Source organism: Cebus imitator, unplaced genomic scaffold (assembly GCF_001604975.1).
Source record: "Cebus imitator isolate Cc_AM_T3 unplaced genomic scaffold, Cebus_imitator-1.0 Scaffold422, whole genome shotgun sequence".
Classification (NCBI taxonomy): Eukaryota; Metazoa; Chordata; class Mammalia; order Primates; family Cebidae; genus Cebus; species Cebus imitator.
The window spans coordinates 408,807-425,575 of NW_016107737.1; positions in this window are offsets into that span (position 1 = coordinate 408,807).

A 16,769-nucleotide genomic window follows, 5' to 3' on the forward strand; every position below is an offset into this window, starting at 1 on the left:
GATAAAGAAAATTTGTATATGGCGACTGTTGACTGGCTTCTCTGGAATTAAACATGCAGCTAAGCAGAGTGATAAACAAAATTATTGTGTAGCTGTGCAAACCTTATTAAAATGCATCTACCGTGTATTGGTTTGCACAGTTGTGTGATTTGTCCAGCATCAGGAAATAGTGTGTGCCAAACTAAGATAAAGAAGGCAGATAATTACAGTAATGCAAGGTGGCATTTCTAGGGTCACACTTGAGTTTCTAATCTGAGGTTCATGATTCATAGTTTATATACAACCTCAGGAGTAAGTATCTTGTGGACTCCTAAAAAAGGATGCAACAATTTGTGCCTCTCCCATGCGTGTGCTCTTACTCTCACTCTATACATATATATACATACACATACATATATACATATAAATATGCATTTATATATATTTATGTGTATATATATGCATATATTTATGTGTGTATAATATATATACCCATATACATGCATTTTTATGTAAAGAGAATTAGTCCTTAGTTTTTACACAACTTTCAAAGCAGTTATTTTTTAATCTAAAATTTTAAGATTAAAGATTGAAGGAGGAATATAATAGTTGCTGTTGAATGATACTGAAAATCTGGTGACAGAATTATATAATTTTTTCTCTTGGGTTACATATTTGGAGGGGTGCTACTTATATTCACACACACACACACACATGTGCGCACGCGTGCAAAAGGATTAGCCAGAATACATAGATAACACTTGAAACTTAATAATAATAATAAAAACCCTAAATAGGCTCAATATTTGAACTGACAATTCACTAGATAAGATATATGGATGACAAATGGTCACATGAAAAGATATACAACATTGTTAACCATTAGAGACATGCAAATTACAACCACAAAGAAATACCACTACCGAATTATTAGAATGGCTTAAAAATTTTTTAAAGAAGTGACAATACCAAATGTTAGAGATGATGTTGGGAAACTAGAATGCTAATATATTTCTGGTGTAAATTCAAAATGACACAGCTCTTTATAAAACAGTTTGGTAGTTTCTTATGAAGTTAAACATAATTTACCACACATCTCATCAATGCAGTCCTTGGTGTCTACTGAAGAGAAGTGAGGATACATGTCTACACAGAAAAGTACACGTGTATTTTTATAGTGACTTTATTTATAATTCTCAAAAACTTGAAACAATGTGAATAATTTCCAGCTTGTGAATGAACAATAAACAAAAAACAAATTGCAGTATACCATGCGGTGAAACACTACTCAGTAAAATAAAAAAAGAAATGAATTTCTGAAGCATGAAACACAATAACTCTCAAAAGTATTATGCTAAGTGAAAGAAGTCAGACTCAAAAGGCTACAAGATTGTATGATTTCTCTTATATAACATTCAAAGAAGGCAAACTGAAGGGACAGACTTATGATCAGAGGTTGCTAGGGGCTGGGAGTGAGGAAAGGTATTGCCTACTGAGGAACACAAGAGAAATTTTGCAGTGGGTAGAGTGGGGGGGCAGAGACTGATAGAAATATTATACATCTTGACTTTTGGTGGTTATGTGACTACATAAGTTTATCAAAATTTATGGAAATGTAAATCTAAAAGAGTATATTTTATTGTATGCAAATTATATAACTCAATACATGTAGGAGAAAACAGAGCCCAAAGCTCTACAAAAAAGTGATCTAGAAGGAGAATGATAGGACAGTTGCATAAATGGTTTTGGATTGTTTTTTCCTCAGCATTGCCTTTCACGTTGAGTTTATTCTTTTTAATATAGCAAATCCCACAATTACAGATGCAAAGCACAGAGCTCTCTAAGGTTTTCACAGAGAAGAGCTCTGGAAAGAGAATCTCCATGTGGTAACAGTGGGAGAAAGAACCCTACTGGCAAGATGAAAATCAGTGGGAAACATCTGGGCCCTTTGTACCTACGGTCTTTTTCCCAACTTATTTTCCAATGAAACTTTGAGTTTTCCCATTCTGTTGGTTGCCGATTCGCTCTAATGACTGTTTTTTTTTTTTGCTGTGCACAAGCTGTGGAGTTTGATTAGGTCCCATTTGTCTATTTTGGCTTTTGTTGCCAATGCTTTTGGTGTTTTGGTGGAGAGATGCCAGATGTAGGTGATGGGGAGGAAGGCAGCAAATCACACTGCCACGTGTGTACCTATGCAACAATCTTGCATGTTCTTCACATGTACCCCAAAACCTAAAATGCAATAAAATATATAAATGGGGAAAAAAAAGAAACTTTGAGTTTTATTAATAATAGACTCCATTGCCCTATAGAATTATACCCAAACAGAAACTTGGCTCCAGGAATAGATAATAAAGTTAGTTCTTACCAATTCCTATTTTGCTTTAGAGAAAAATAGTGGAAATGAGTTCATTAGATCTTGTACACTGATTATAGCATGTTTTGCTTGGCATGCATGCAGAGTCGGATTTCTTAAAAACAATGACAAAAGAGCTTTAGCTTTGTGAGGTCCAAGCAACGATAAGACACAGAACTCTTAGGCTTTGGCCAACCAGGGCATAGCAAGAAGGACCTGAGCACATGGCAGGGGGGAGGGGGGCGGGGAAGACAAATACTGGTGATAAGAAGAAGTAAAGTTGAGGTTGGAAATGTACTAAGAATAACATGATAGCATCAATGAATCTCTTACACTACCAAGCACACATAGTCTTTCAGATATATTTTGGGTTTGGAATTAAGAGGAATCATACTGAATTTCATTGAGTTGAGTTGAATGGCCTCAACCCAAGAAGAGAAAGAAGGCTCTGAGTCATACTCTCTAAAACGGTAGTTTAGTTTGTTTGGTTTTGAGACAGAGTCCCTCTCTGTTCCCCAGGCTGGAGTGCAGTGGCGCAGTCTTGGCTCACTGCAACCTCTGTCTCATGAGCTCTAGTGAGCCTCCTGACTCAGCTACCCTGGTAGCTGAGATTACAGGTGTGAGCCACAATATCCAGCTAATTTTTGTATTTTTAGCAGAGATGGGGTTTTGTCATGTTGGCCAGGCAATCCTGAACTCCTGACCTCAAGTGATCTGCCTGCATTGGCCTCCCAAAGTGCTGGGATTACAGATGTGAGCCACCATGCTTGACCAAAAGTAGGTTTTGCTTATCATAAAAATACAAAAATTCACCCCAAAAGTGCCTAGGATATCAAGACGTGATCCAAAATGTTGTTTTCCCAAAATATGGTATCTTCAAAATACTGTTGATTATGGTGATGATGGGGTGCCTCATGGACCATACTCTTTCTTCTTATCCTCAAATATCTATTGTGTCAAAATGCTTCAAAGGCAGTATCTTGTTAACGGCTAACATACTCTGTAAAGAGTTCCTACATAAAATCAGTAGCAGGTAGATTGTAGTGAAACCATCTGAAATCACACATACGATAGTTTAATAATAACCTCCAAGAAGCTACAGCCACTGTTAAACAGGGGGCATGACTCCTTTGACCTTAGTCCCCAATACGAAAGTTACTGTTTCCACAAGAGAGGCAGAATGAAATGCTCTCCCATCACTCCTCTGTGAAATTATAGAGTAATGAGAAGAGAGGGGAAGAAGGAAAGAGAGAGGAAGAATATAGGGAAAGAGGTGGGGATGAAGCCATTGCCAGGGTAAAATACCACCTGGGTAGAACTTTGCAAAAATATATTGAAGGGAGAAAAAATTTCAGAAATAGCATAGCTAAATAAGCAGATAGCCCAAGTAAAACTTAAAACTACTAAAATTTGAGAAAAATAAACTTGAATATAAAAATGTCCTGGATATAAGAACAGAACAACCTAGTATAGACTGCTACAGGACAAGAACAGCTCAGTTCTCCTAAATTGAGGGTTAGCCAAATAGAGCCATTGAAAACAGAACAAAGTCTATACTGGATTGAACCCACTCACTGTCAGCTAGGGATTTTCATCAATTTCTTAGGGAGGAATAATTGGAAATTAAAATGAGAATTTCATTTACATACAATTTGAATTTGCTAAATATAATTTTGTTTACATAATACATATGGTTAAACAAGAGTTTCTTTCTGTCAGAGTCCTAGCAAATAAATGATGGCATACTCAAGACAAGTAATTTGAAGAGTGTTTAATAGACAAAGTACTTTCAAAGATATAGGAAACCACAAAGAACAGAGAGACATAACCAGAGACTATTAACATGGGGTTGGGCAGCACATATTAACATTTCTAGGAATAAAGGACCAGAGAGAGAGAATAGTTACTGGAAGCAAAGGAGAAAAATAAAAGGTAAAGACCACTTGATGGGCCCTCTCATCTTCTGATAAGAATATAGCCAGTCAGGCACAATGACTTAATGGAGAGAGTGAGGAAAACAGCATGACTTCTTCTTTTTCCCTTTCCTTGGTTTCTAGGTAGTGCACCCCATTGGTTGACTTTAACTGGAAGCCAGAGATTCTGGGAACCCATTGATGATACTTTATAAATTAGCTTCCCAAAGCAAAGAACAAGATGTGGAAGAGACATGAGCAGATCTAGAGAGACAAAGAGAGGACCTACAACAGTCAAGCCCTCTCACCCTGGGCAACCATTCTTGTTCTCTAACATGTACCACCCAAACACCAAGACACGCAAAAACATTACTATTAAATACATCATAGGGAGGGCGATGCCAATTTCTTCATTCTTCTACATGAAACTTAAAACATTAGCCAACAGCCATGATATAAATTACTAGAAGATGAGAAAGCATAAAGAATCCTAATGTTTAGTTGTTTTGGTTCAGCCTTAGTGGCAGTCATAAGGCCTAAGTTGTCCATCATAATTCCCATCTTCTGCCACCTAATTCAGGTTCCTCACACCTTGGCTTCATGAATGGCTACCTGAACCTTTATTTCAATAGGTCTATGTCCTTAGCTATCTTGTCTTTGGGTGGGATTTGGGGTAGGACACTGGGTAGATTCAATTTTCTATTCGTTATTATTATTAGATAAGAAGGTATTAAGAGATGTCCCCAGAGACATTTGATGTTTGAAATCTGGCCCTCCTTGTATTCATTGATGCCAGCACTCCAATGACCCAGGATTAACCACCTGTGCAAGCAAAGGCACCCTTTTCTTACCATTGATGTGAAGCTGCATAAGGAATATGAAATGGCTGAGGGGAAGAATGAGCTTCTATTTCAAGAAAATCAGGCTCAGTATCTTATTGCAGGTGTCTGTCATTGGCATGAGGATCTCCAAATCCATTAAGCTTTCGTATGATTAAACCAGTGAGTGTCACGGGTATTAGCCCATTGTTGGATTGCCCTTGCCTTAAAAGGTATTACCTGGTTGGAGGTCATGTTCTGAAGGGTACTCTATTAGTTTCCTAAGTAGATGTAGCAAAGTGCCACAAACTGAGTGGCTTAGAAACCAGAAATATATTTTCTCACTGATCTGGAGGCCAAAAGTCCAAGAACAAAGGGTCAGCAGGTTATGCTTTTTCTTAAGGCTCCAGGAAAGGGCCTGTCCTACTCCATGAGTTAGGACTTTTTAAATGACCACTTTTGTTATCTTTATAAAGTTTGGAATAAAAAAAATTCTCCCAGGTACTTATTATATATAAACACCAACGCTGAGTTGACCACCAGACCAGGTAAGAGGCTTTCTATTAAATAACAATTCAAGGATCCTTCTTTCTGTCTCTGTGTTCTTTGTTTCACATATTTGCAATGAAAGTTGAAAATCTTGCTGAAGTTTTGCAGATGAAGATAGATTCCAATACAGTAAAGAAAAAACTTTGCTTTTGATTAGATCCAGTCTTTCTGCATTAGCACAGGTATTTTTTTTTCTCATCAGAAACAAGTCTAGAAATAGCTGTACAGAAACTTTATTCTTATATTATTGGTTCTATAATCATATTTAACTTTAATTATTTTTAAGGCCACCATATGGCTGTGTATGCACACACACATGCACACACCCAAAAAAGATGTAAACAGTCATTTGCATGATATATGATTTGAGTGTCAATAAAAGGCCATTTTTGTCTCAGAGTCAAACTCTTTTAAGAACACTTTGAGTTCTAGAATTATCACCATGTACCAGGCAAAAATCTTTTCTGCTACAGTATTGTAATCAGAGGTTAAAGTTCTAATAATTTTTTTCCTTAGGAAAAATAGCTCTAATGCAGTGAAAAGATGACAGGCTTGTAGATAGAGAAATGTAGACATTACCTTAAGTCCTGCCCCTAATAGTTAATGTAAATAAGATGAATTATATATATTTGCTCTTGTATTGCTTCATTTTAAAGATAAAGAAATTGGATAAAATCAGGGTTCTGAAAGTTGACTTATCAAACGAATCCAGTGGAATGCTTATTACATGACGATTTTCCAGACCCCATGCCAGCCTAATCACATTGAAATCACAGTAGAAGTCAGCAGATTTTTTAATACTCAACCTAGCCCCTGCACCCCAACCTAAGTTCTTATGAACCCACAACTTTGGGAAATGCCACATCAGGTTATTTCTAAATCTATTCCTATTCCAGTTATCTGTGGAAACTAAATAAAGGCCACTGTATCAATTAACCCATTAGCTCACTTTATTCCCTGTAGCTTTCCAGTTATCACCAAGCAGATAGTGTCTTAAGGAATAGAGCCTGGGATGTGTAACTTGTGATGATCAGACAGTTCGGGGCAGCAGAAGGCGCAGATGTCAGGTGCGACTGAGGAAACATGGCAAACTTGAGGACAGAATGAGGGCCTCATGGATAAATTTGGAGATACGAAAAAAACTGCAAATGTGTACATTATCTATGAGTGTATATATATATGTATATGTGAAACAGACTGTCCAAATTATGGATACATTTATAGAGATTTCTAAAAATGGTAGTGTAGATCTATATTTATTGAAATGGAAAGATGCACATGATGGATTTCTAAGTGAAAATTAGATATGTTTCTTAGGTTTCATTTTGGAAAAAGAAAATAGTCCCTTTGAATATGAAGACCATGCATTTGAAGTATGGGTGAATTTCTTTGCATGATGAGAGTACAGTTAATTTTTATGCCCCTTTTCTTCTCTTTTTATATAAACTGATTTTTTTTGTACAACGAGAATTCAATGCTTTGCAGTCATATATAGTAATAAAGCAATTTCCATTCTGACAATAAAAGAGAGTGCAGGTTGCATAGGGAAAGTGAGGATGGGTGTTGTGGTTGGACACATGAAGGAACCAAGCAGAGCAGGTGTTGGATAGAAGAAAGGGAAAGCAGAGAAGAGAGGGAAGAACAGCTAAGCTTGGTAAACTCTGCCTTCTCCTAAGTTCTTACCATCTTGGCAGATCGGCCCCTGGGTTGCAGTCCTGCCCTTCCGAGACTAGTAAGAAACTCATAGGTTTGTCCAGCAGGGATAATTGCTGTGCTCAAGCGATATTGGATTGTTTAAGATTGAACTCTTTTGCTTCTGGTTGGCAGCCTGCAAACTGGCCTGGGGCCACCTGCTCCAAAGACCAATGTATTTATTTCAGATGTGCAACCCAGGACTGCAGGGTTGACTAGCAGCCTGGAGGAAAGGCAAGGGAATGGAGGCTATATACAGCAGATGGCAACAAAGGTTTCCTTTCTTTCCTTTACCACTGGTTGTATTTCTCTGAAACTCTGCCTATATTGCGCAGAAATCAAAAGGGCAAAAGACCATGTTCTTCAGTGCTGGTTGGAAAGTTCCAGGGCTCTGTTTTTAGAGCAAATCCGCCAGCTTCAGAGGAGGTTGCAACCACCCTCGGATTCTAAATCAGCTTGATGGCAGTGCAAATACATGCAAATAAGGGTCAAATCAATTTCCATAATGAACAGCACGAGAAAAGCAGACTCTCCTCCACCTGACTCAAAATTATTAGAAAATCCAATGAGGGGGAAAAGAAAGAAAGGAAAAAGAGAACACGAACATGTCAGAAAATTGAAAACTGCCGATTTTTGGATCTTGGGAATGGAAACTCTAAGGTCCAAGGATTATTCTGGACTTTATTTTGGAGACTTGTGCAGGAAGGGAGAAATCTGGTGTAGCCTTTCTGAGGGTTTTGATTGTGACCAGACCTTAGATTTCTTTATCATGCTTCATCCTTCCCTGTTCCTGGGCTTCACCTATTACCACACCTTGGCTAGTTGAGATATAATTCTACCATAAAATTTACACTTTTATAGTGTACAATTCAGTGGTTCATAGAAGAGTTACAGAGTTATACAACCACCATTGCCATCTAATTTTGGAACTTTCATCACCACTAAAAGAAGTACTACAGTTATCAGGAGTCACTTCCAATTCTTCCCTCCCTTCAGCTCTGGCAACCACAAAACTACTTCCTTTCTTCTATGGATTTGCCTATTCCAGAGATTTCATATGAATACAACCATGTGGCCTTTTGTGACTGGCTTCTTTTACTATACCTAGTATTTTCAGGGTCCATACATATTGTAGCATGCATCAGTGTGTCATTCTTTTTTACGGTAGGTTGTTCTTTTTAAATAAAACCAATGTGCGGGCCATGTACTGCTGTGTCTCAGAGGACTGCAGTGAGCTTCACATGTTTCCTGGAAAACCAGAAACGTGGTTTTCCATTTAAAAACCATTTAACGTGGATTTGGAGATGATAGTAACATTGCCTAACCTTATTACTTTTTTTTTTTTTTTTTTACTAAGTCTTTGGTGACTCTCTTTAGCTGCTGATTTCTCTGCATTTTAGAAATTACATTTATGTCATTTAACTAATACTGGGCTGAGTCAATTTACATTTATAATTAACAGGTGATTTTATGAGCCACAGTGCAGAAGCATTCATTTTCAAAAACTATTTTGGTACTTCTGGCACAGCCTATGCCACTACATATGGTTGACTTGCATCTATGAAAGAGATGAGAGTTGTTAGAACTATCATACATATGGGCCACTGACTGAACCATCTGAGAAAATTTTAATTGGTATGAGTAAGGAATGCAATAATTTATATGGATCCATTACTTTTAAACACTGAAGTCTATGAAGGGAAATAATCGAATGGATTTTATTTTCTGTAAGGTCCTGAATGCCTTTGGATGATCCAAAATTTCTTTGTGTAAAGTGATACTTCCATGCAACTCATTATCTTTAAGAGACATTTATCAAATGCTTTCCTTGTGCATGCCCATACCTTGAAGAATTGCAGTTCACATCAGGAATCATGCACAGGAAACCTTTTGCTCTTGACTGTTCAGCCAATAGAACCTCACATTTAACAGACAAATACACAGGCAGATGGTATAATAAAAACTGAGGTTCTTGATAATGGCTCTGAAGCCCTACTTAACTCTGTCAGAGGACAGGAGAATTAAACTTAGCCTTAAACTGTGTTCATTGCTTGGATTCAGCTATGTCAGGGCATGTTTGACAAATGAGTGGAAAGTATATGCCAAAAATCTATTTTTCCACCAAATACTAATGAAGGAGGAATCTGCTGGGAGAAAACTTGTTTATTTCAAGGCTGATCTAGGATCCCAGCCTTGGGATATGAGTTCTCTTAAAACTGTTGTGGCACTCCAGAGGGTATCCAAGCCATGAAGTTGACTCAAAGATCTGAAGGAAGAATACCAGTATATCATATTCACATAATACCACGAACAGGATGCCAGATTCTTATGATTATTTTTTCTAAGGTTAAAGACAAACTGTCAAAGAGATTTTGATCTTGCATTAGCCCATTTTGGGCTCTGTTCCCATGCACACAAGGGTTCAGATTCACTGTGCGTGGAAATGGGATAATAGACTTTGAGGAGTGCTAACAAGAGTGATTTTCTCTTCTAAGGGAAATATAAGGCAAATAAATTGGCTGTATCTAGTAATCTGACTCTATTATTGAAACATAAATAATAGTGATTGTAATGGAACTTTTTAGATCATTCCTATTGTACCGTAACCTGCAGGTTCCCACAATTTCCCCCACACTAAAAACTCTAGAGGATATTGAGCCACAAGACAAAATAATTTTCATGCCTATGTCACAACTGTAATACAACAGATGTGTCAAAGTGTTTAATTCCACTTTCGACACAGAATCCAGAGTTATTCTGCACTTCAGGAGAATGCCTAGAACTTGATGGCAGCAGAATAGGAGAAGGCAGTGTCTAGAGTTGGCTGTGTGAGGGCAGAAGGATGGTAGAGGGTTGAAGGATAGATGACTACACTGATGGCACCAATGAGATTGATTAAGAAGAGTTTAGCTTCCTGGGTGGAGCTGCTGTGGTCATACCCTTTCTTTGTCAATAATCACCATTACTTCTTCCTATACTTTCCACTCGGTGAAGGCTGAGATGCCATGTTCACAGGCACAGTGAGGACACCCTGCAGGAATGCTCAGAATAGGTGAATGAGGTTATCAGAGATCTCAAAGTCTGCAAGAGCAGGTTTGAGTGAAAGCCAGAGAAATAATAATAATAATTGGAACCATAAAAATAACATCTATTGAGTGTAATGTGTGCTAGGTTCTGTGCCAACTGCTTTACATTTAGTGCTTCTTTCAGACCTCATGATAACTCTGAGTTATACATGTTTATCACATCCATGATGCAGTCAAGGAAAATGAAGGGACGTTGTCAGAATTCAAATCCAGGTATGTTTCTTAGGCTAAGCTCTTAACTTCCACATTATATCTCTCAGGTTGTTACTATAATATAATCTCATTTATAGCCATTCCTTTATTGTGTCTATATGGATATTTATTCAGCAACAATAATATATTTCATGGAAATACTACTTCAAAATGTTGGTATATATATATATATATATATATATATATGTATAAAGGTATAACTATTCATATGTACTTAAAGGGACTATGACTACATGGATAGTTACCAAAGTAAATGTGAGGCCAGGAGTAGTGGCTCACACCTGTAATCCTAGTGTTTTGGGAGGCTGAGGTGGGAGGATCACTTGACCCTAGGAGTTCAAAACTAGCCTGGACAACATAACAAGAGACCATTTCTATAAAAAAATTAGAAATTAGCCAGGTAAGGTGGTATGTGCCTTTAGTCCCAGCCACTTGGGAGGCTGAGGTGTGAGGATCAGTTAATCTCAGGAGTTCAAGGCTGCGGTGAGCTCTGAGCACACCATTGTACTCAGCCTGGGTGGCAGAACAAACTCTGTCTCTGAAAAATAAAACTAAATTAAAGAAATGAATGTGTACACTTTATGAAAGAGAAGATGTAAATGTAAATAAAGATGAGCATTGTAGAAGAAATATTTTTAGTTTTGTTCAGAGTGACTTCAATGAGGAAAAGCAGGAATGAAGAAGGGTTTAGTGAACATCCTGGAATGTACCAAGTCTTAGGGTCACAATGAATGCTCACAACAACCTTGTCAAGTGTGTATTAATATACTCATTCTACAAGTGAGAGAAAGATGGCCCCAAGATTAAGTAACTCACTTAAAATCTTAAGTCAGAAAAGAGATTATGTATTACTTTAAGCCAGTTCACCACACCATCGAGGCCAACTTCTAGTAGGATGTTGGAGGAAAGTGAGATTATTATTTTATTAGTCTTTAAACACGATCAAACATGGGGAATATATTTATTTAATTCCCTCAACAAACACCTGTGGAATATCTATTATATACTGCTACTATACCATGTTAGATGCTGAGTTTCTTAGCATTCACCTTAGTGGGAAATTTCATTGTCCGATGGAAGAGACAGACTTAAGTAGATTATTAGTTAATATGTGGAAAGTAGAAAGTTCTATGTGAGGAAAAGGGAGGGAGAAACTATACATGCTGGAAAGATTTGGGAAAAATCTTAAATTGGAGGTGACATTTGAGTTGGTCCTTGCATAGGAGTTTGCCAGGGAGAGAACAAGGTAAAATGAAGAGCAAAGAGCATCCTGAAGGCATCAAATAATTCAGTTTTAGAAAGAGAATGATCATCCTTCTGGGTGACCTGAAGGCCAGTTTTGAGACAGGTAGTAGAGAGAGAGAAATCTGGTGGCTTATTTCTAGGTACTGGCTTTGGAGAATTTTGTATGCCTGCGAAATGAGTCTGAACCTTTTCTTATGCCTGATAAAAAACCATTAAAGCTTTCATAGAAAGTATGATTAATTTTTTGTGTTAGAAAGATAACTATATAAGATTTGAGTTTGCATGTTGAAGTACTGAGAAGGGGGCATTGGGAAGAAGTTTAAAAAGTGAGCCATCTTGAAGACATCTTTGACTTCTGCTACAACACTCTGCACAGACGGTCACCACCTTTTAAGACATTTATTTTAAATCAGGTGCCTGCTCTCTGTCTCATTGCCACTTTCATGGTCCTGTAACTCATCCTTACCTGAGTTATGACATAGTTCCTAGGTACCTCTTCCAAAACCATGGTCTCCTATAGCTCCAGTCAGGAGCCACTACAAACCCCAAGCCTTGAAGTTTTCCCACCATACATACAATCTCAATTTTGAGCATACTGTCATATTTTCATATCTTTCCTCAAGCAGAGGGAGATTGCTCTTTGCATAAAGTTGAACTTTATAAGAATGTGGAATGTTTCCTTGTTGGTTTGTCCCAAATGGATTACAGTTGGTAAAGATTCTGAAGCCTTCATCCTTCAGGAGAGTCTGGAAGGCTATGGAATGGCTGGGGCTCAAGGCAGCCATCATCATCCATTGATTCTCATGCTTTATACAAGTAGTGCCATTTTCTGTATATCATCATGTGGTAACATAATTAAGAAGAATTTGAAAAGCAAAGTTGCTCCTGGGGTGTGAGAATGTAAAAAAAAAACAGTGAGTTGGAAAAATATACTTCATTTCACATTTCCCACACTAGACTGGAAACATTTCTAGAGATCTGAATTCTGTTGTTGGCTTTCTTTGTAGCTTGTTTTATGACCTTGGCAAAGTCAATTAACCTTTCCATTCCTCAAGCTGACCTCAGTAAACTTAGAATAATATCACCCTGCCTGTTTGGCTTCCAGGCATGTAAGGTTGAAAGGGTTAAGAGGAGAAAGTTTAGAAGGTGTCAAGCAGTGTTTATCAGAAAGTCTACAGTCTGTTGTGATAGGGAATCTATAGGTGAGTGTGCAAGATAATGGAGGGTTATGAAGGTTTGGTGGGAAAGATTATTGGGCACAGTTATCTCTTTTCTTTGAAAGCTCTCAACTTACAGGTCAATGAGCACCTATGCACTGGGTTATAGTTAAGGTTAGAGGAAACACATACCTTACTACTGTACTGTAGCAAATCAGTTAATTACAGAGCAACCTGTTCTTAACAACCCCTGAAGGCACTGCCTGACCTTGTACCAGGCCTATGAAAAGACACTTCCTGACAAGGAAATAACCAGACTTGCTAGGGCTCTCCCTGCATTCAGGTATTTACAAGGGTAGCTAAATGCAGCAGTTACAATTTCCTTTGAAACTCACCACACCTCCTCTCTCTCTGTGATTTCTCAATTTTGCCCAGAAAAGACAGTAGTAAGGGGGAATTTGGTTGGGCATTGCAACTGCTAGATAAGGGAAGGCTAGTGAGATAGCAAGGACCGTCTTAGGGTTCACTGGTAATGCAGGTAACGTTGAGTTCCAGCATAACCTGCAGACAGACTGGGAAGCAGAGAGACGGCCTGTATTCAACATCACATTTAAATCACATTGGCAGTATACTAGAAAGCGTGGACTATAGAAATAACAATGGGCATAAGCTGATTGATATACACAATTTAGAGACTTATTTGGCTGTGGGTATTAATATTAAACTTCTGTGTACTCTACAACCCAGAAATTTCACTTCATAGCCCTATAGAAACAATCACTCATGCATAAAAAAATCATGAATACGAACAAACAATCTAGTATGGCTTGTAATTTGAAAAAAAAGTGGGGGTGGTTAGGGTGAAGCATGCCTTAAATAGAGGGAATGACTATGTAAACAATAAGATATTCATATTGTATAATGTGATAGGATGATTTAAAAGAATGTGGAAGACATATGTTCAATCCATCAGCAAAGGCTGTTAGTCCTTCCTCTAAAATATACCCTGGCTCTGACCAGTTTTTACCATTTCCTTCACAGACACCATCCATACCCCATTCATCATTGTTCCTGTGGACTAGGAACCAGCAATAGCCTCTTTCCTGACCTCCCAGCTTCCTCTATGGCCCCTGGAGTTTACTTTTCTTTTTTTTTTTCCCATTTATTTATTTTATTGCATTTTAGGTTTTGGGGTACATGTGAAGAACATGCAAGATTGTTGCATAGGAACACACGTGGCAGTGTGATTTGCTCCCTTCCTCCCCATCACCTACATCTGGCATCTCTCCCCTTGCTATCTCTCCCCAGCTCCCCACCCCCCACCGTCCCTTCCTATTTCCCCCCAACTGACCCCAGTGTGTAGTGCTCCCCTCCCTGTGTCCATGTGTTCTCATTGTTCAACACATGAGAGTGAGAACATGCGGTGTTTGATCTTCTGAGTTTACTTTTCATTCAGCAACCAGAGTGTTGCAAATGTGAGCATATCAATCCAATGACTTCTTATCACACTTAGAAAAACACCTAAGGTTCTCACCAGTGTCTGGAAAACCATATATGATCTGAGCCCTGGATACTTCTCCAAATTAATTTCTTACCAATATTTTTTTTCCCAGGACTAAACCATGACACATAATGGGTGCCTACAAAACATTGCTGAAAAAGAGAAAGATGGATTCTAAGTACACTATAATGAAAAGATCAGTGTGGAACACAGGCTGTATGGTAAATAAACACATTGACTATGAATTTAAAATGCCTATGTTCCAATCCTAGGTTTATCAGTTTTCAGCCATGTGGCCTTAACCAGGTTAGTAAGTTCTATGTACATTAACTTTCTTATCTAAAATATTGAATTGCTAATATTAAGCATAGCATAGAACTATTATGAGTATTAAATAATCAATTCAGGTAAAGTGCTAAAGCTACATCTTATCATAGTAAGTATCAATTAATATTGTTTCACAGCCATTTGGAGCGCCTCTGATTTTTTGTTTTTTTCCTCTTCGTATTTTCACCACACTGTGTGTCATGGGTGTTATTTTACACGGTGTAGTCAGAGAGGGATATATCTATAAGATGATTTTAGTAGAGACTTGAAGGCAGTGAAGCTGCAGACCATGTAGTTTCCACGGCAAGACTATTCAGGCAGAGGAAATACTTAGAGGAGATGCCCTAAGGTGGCAGTATTCCCCAACGCTATTTATAAAATAGTAAGATGGCACATGATATGGTAAAAATATACAGAGGAAAAAAAAAGACATAGTAGTCTGTATTTATTGACATGAAAACATTTCTTGATTAAGTATTACATGAAATAGAGTAAGTAACAAGGCAACATGGATGGCATGAGCCCATAACTATTTATGTACATGCATGCAAAGAAAAAAGCCTGGAAATATACCAAAAAACAGCAATTATTTCTGGTAGTAGGACTACAGGTGGTTTAAAAATTTCTCTCTTTTCTGAAGTTTTATGCTTTTTCTACAATGAGCATATATATTTTTTCAGTAGAGTAGTTTAAGGCCCTGGCAAATGGAGACTCATCATGTGGGCAAACACTAGTTCCAGACGAGATTAAAAAAAAAAATTTTTTTTTTAAGTAGCCTGTTGGAAATGGATGGGTCTCCTTTGAACTTCAGAGCTGGCCTTACTCTCTCCAAGTGCTAAGTGTAATGCGTACAAAGGAAACCCAGGTCTCTTCCACACTTTTCTGGGCTAAAATCCCACCATTCATGAGGCTACATACCAATTTTATCTTTACCACTGAAAGCAACTCTCGAGCCCTTCATTTACTTAGCTTCAGGGCTCAGTTCTACTGATGTAGTACCCTGGCTTTAAGGAAAGATGTATCTTTTTATCACAGTGTTTTTCAGGATTCTCTGAGAGTTGCTGGGCCTCAAAACTCTCTCCTTTTGGGTCCTAATTTGGATAATTAGGGAAAGTGCAGCCATAGGTCCTCCATCCCTTGAGATTGGCTGAGCGATGCAGACCACAACTACAGCGCAGAAAACAGGGCAGGAAATCACGCTACAGTCACTACAGAATAGAATTGGGAGCCCTGAACCTACTGCTCTGACCTATAAGATCAAAGACTCTCATGTGATCTCTCCAAGTGAATTTTTTTTCTTTCTTTTTTTAATTGCATTTTAGGTTTTGGGGCACATGTGAAAACCATGCAAGATTGTTGAATAGGTACACACGTGGCAGTGTGATTTGTTGCCTTCCTCCCCATCACCTATATCTGGCATTTCCCCCCTTACTATCTCTCCCAACTCCCCACCCCCTGCTGTCCTTCCCCTATTTCCCCCCAACAGACCCCAGTGTATAGTGCTTCCCTCCCTGTGTCCATGTGTTCTCATTGTTCAACACCCGCCTATGAATGAGAACATGCGGTGTTTGATTTTATGCTCTTGTGTCAGTCTGCTGAGAATGATCATTTCCAGGTTCATCCATGTCCCTACAAAGGACACGAATTCATCGTTTTTGATGGCTGCATAATATTCCATATTGTATATGTGCCACATTTTCCCTGTCCAGTCTATCATCAATGGGCATTTGGGTTAGTTCCAGGTCTTTGCTATTGTAAACAATGCTGCAATGAACATTCGTGTGCACGTGTCCTTATAGTAGAACGATTTATAATCCTTTGGATATATACCCAGTAATGGGATTGCTGGGTCAAATGGAATTTCTATTTCTAGGTCCTTGAGGAATCGCCACACTATCTTCCAAATGGTGGAACTAATTTACACTCCCACCAA